General features: G+C 39.8%; 1 non-coding gene across 1 annotated transcript; it reads left to right on the forward strand.

The window, feature by feature from the left end:
* Positions 1-1226: 1226 nt before the first annotated feature.
* LOC141716538 (small nucleolar RNA R71) lies at positions 1227-1333 on the forward strand. The gene has a single exon (XR_012573244.1). It is a non-coding gene; the product is annotated as a small nucleolar RNA R71 (small nucleolar RNA).
* Positions 1334-2869: the final 1536 nt, after the last annotated feature.

A 2869-nucleotide genomic window follows, 5' to 3' on the forward strand; every position in this document is an offset into this window, starting at 1 on the left:
AACCCCCTTCTATAGTGTTGTGTGACCTAACAAAAGATACTTTTCCAATAGTACATGGAATAGTGAAGCTTCCTGGATCTTTAAGCTTCGGAGGCAACTTCTGCTGCAGCACATCACTGCATTCCTCCGTAAGAGCTACAGTCTCTAAATCATCTAGCTTCACATTTTGAGAGAGAATACCTTTCATAAACTTTGCATAACTAGGCATCTACTCGAGAGCCTCAGCGAAAGGTATGTTGATATGAAGTTTCTTGAAAACCTCCAGAAACTTCTCAAATTGCTTATCCAACTTTTTCTTCTGCAGTCTCTTAGGAAAAGGTGGTGGAGGATAGATCTGTTTCTCCCATGTATTACCCTCAGGAGGAGTGTGCTCAACAGTAGTCTTCCTTGGTTCCACTTCTTCATCCTGCTGCTCTACTTCTTTCTTAGCTCCATCTTTTTCAGTCAACTCTTGAGTTTGTTCGGGATTAACAACCTTTCCAGACCTCAAAGTGATTGCCTTTACCTGCTCCTTAGCTTCCTTCTTTCCAGGAACTTCAGTGTCACTAGGTTGTGTACCAGGTTGGCGATTTAGCAAGGCATTGGAAATTTGCCCAATTTGATTTTCCAAGGTCTTGATAGAAACAACTTGACTCTTGCACATGAGCTTTAACTCTTTTAATTCAGATTTTTCATTAGCTTGTTGCAACTGGAGTTGTTGTTTTGATGCATACTGCGGTTGCTGAAAACCAGGGGGGTTGTACTGCTTAGCCGGATACTGCTGATAAGCTGTTGAACCGCATTCTGAGCATTGCTCCAACTGAAATTAGGATGATTGCGATTTTTTGGATGATAGGTGGCTGGCACAGGTTGCTGCGATCGCTGGTAGTTGCTCACGAACTGAGCTGATTTATTAGAAATTGCGCACTGATCAGTTTCACGGGCACCAGCACAAAGCTCACAGACACTAGAGATTTGATTAACTCCATAATTAGCCAAAGTGTCCACCTTTATTGTCAAAGCCTTAAGTTGGGCAGCTATAGCAGTTACTGCATCCAACTCTAGAATTCCTGCAACTTTTCCCTGAGTCAGTCTCTAGGAAGGGTTTTGGTACTCATTAGCAGCCATCAGTTCAATAAGTTCATAAGCTTCATCGTAGCTCTTAGCCCACAAGGCTCCTCCTGATGCTGCATCAAGCATAGGCCTAGAAGTAGGACTAGAAACAGTTGATAATCATCCAATCAAGCATGTCATGGTATGGGCACTTCCTTAGTATCTCCTTATATCGATCCCAAGCCTCACACAGAGATTCTCCAGTTTGCTGCGCGAACTGGGTAAGAGCATTCCTGATTGCTGCAGTCTTCGCCATGGGAAAAAAATTAGTGAGAAACTTTTGAGCAAGATCTTCCCAAGTTGTGATAGACCCTGCCGGTAGAGAGTGTAACCAGCACTTAGCTTTGTCCCTCAAAGAGAATGGGAAGAGTCGCAGCTTGATCACACCATTAAACTTGAAAGTGTCACAGATCTCGATAAAATCCCTGATGTGCATGTTGGGGTCTTCGGTAGGAGAACCCCCAAACTGGAATGAGTTCTGTATCATCTGGATCGTGCTTGACTTGATCTCAAAAGTGTTATCCGCGATGGCTGGTCTAATGATGCTAGACTGAATGTCATTAATCTTAGGCTTAGAATAATCCATTAAAGCCTTCGGATTTTCTGCTTGATCACCCATAGCTACTACAATTGGCTCTTCAACTTTCTCTCCTTCTTCTACCTTTTTTTATTCCTCAAAAACTTCCCTACGAACTACCACAAGTTTTTCCTCGGCTTTATACAGTGTTCTCTTACGAGTACGCGAACGCGTATGCATACACCCTCGTTAGATCACCTGAAATAAAATAAGGAAACAAATAAGTAACAATATCTGAGTCAATGAACTTTAACGACCACTGATGAAAAGCACATAAACTAGTAATTAACAATGCAGTCCCCGGCAGCGGCGCCAAAAACTTGTTAGTCGCTAAACACGCGCTAATATTACACGCAAGTATACAAGTTCGCAAGTAGTATAAGATATAAATTAGATTCGATCCCACAGAGACAGTATTGGTTAACTATCTAAATTACGCACCTAAGCAACAATTTATGGTTATTATTCAATGCTAAGATGATAACAAATTGAGAATGTTTATAACTAAGAATTACGCTAACTATTATAACTACGAGAATAAGATAGACTGAGTTAATATATATGACAGACATGGGATTCTAACTTCATTAAGTACTTCATTCAATAGCCTTATTATTCTCAACCTTAGCATGCAATGGTGAAGACACTAATCAGACAACACGAAAATGATAAATGCCAACTTTCGTTGCACGAGTACCATTCTACCAGACATCCACAAAAGAGATAGAAGCTGAATAGGCATCTATATGTCTATAGAATTTGACAACATAACGATTTAAGCTCAAGTTATCTATCTTAATTATACAGGGAAAGTAAGATGGTTAAAGTTACCTACGAATCATGCATAACAATACATGAACCTATGCTAGCATGGCAAGTTCTAAATCCTTAAATTCACTTTTTCTTCATTAAGAATTAACACACTATCTTATAAGTTCGCGACGCTCACAAGACGAATACGCACAACCAATACTAGGATATCATACAATCACCACATACTAAGGCATCAAACAATTAAACTAAAGAAATCCATAAATAAATCCACTAGATACCCACGATAACGATTAGCCCATAATTGAACTCATCGCCAACGTGGGTTCCAATGAAAATATGATATAGCAAACGTAGTCTTTATACGAATAAATAAAACCAAGTACACACAAAAATATAGGTTCAGCAAAACAAGAAACAAGCATCCAA

Source organism: Apium graveolens, chromosome 3, assembly GCF_009905375.1.
Source record: "Apium graveolens cultivar Ventura chromosome 3, ASM990537v1, whole genome shotgun sequence".
Classification (NCBI taxonomy): Eukaryota; Viridiplantae; Streptophyta; class Magnoliopsida; order Apiales; family Apiaceae; genus Apium; species Apium graveolens.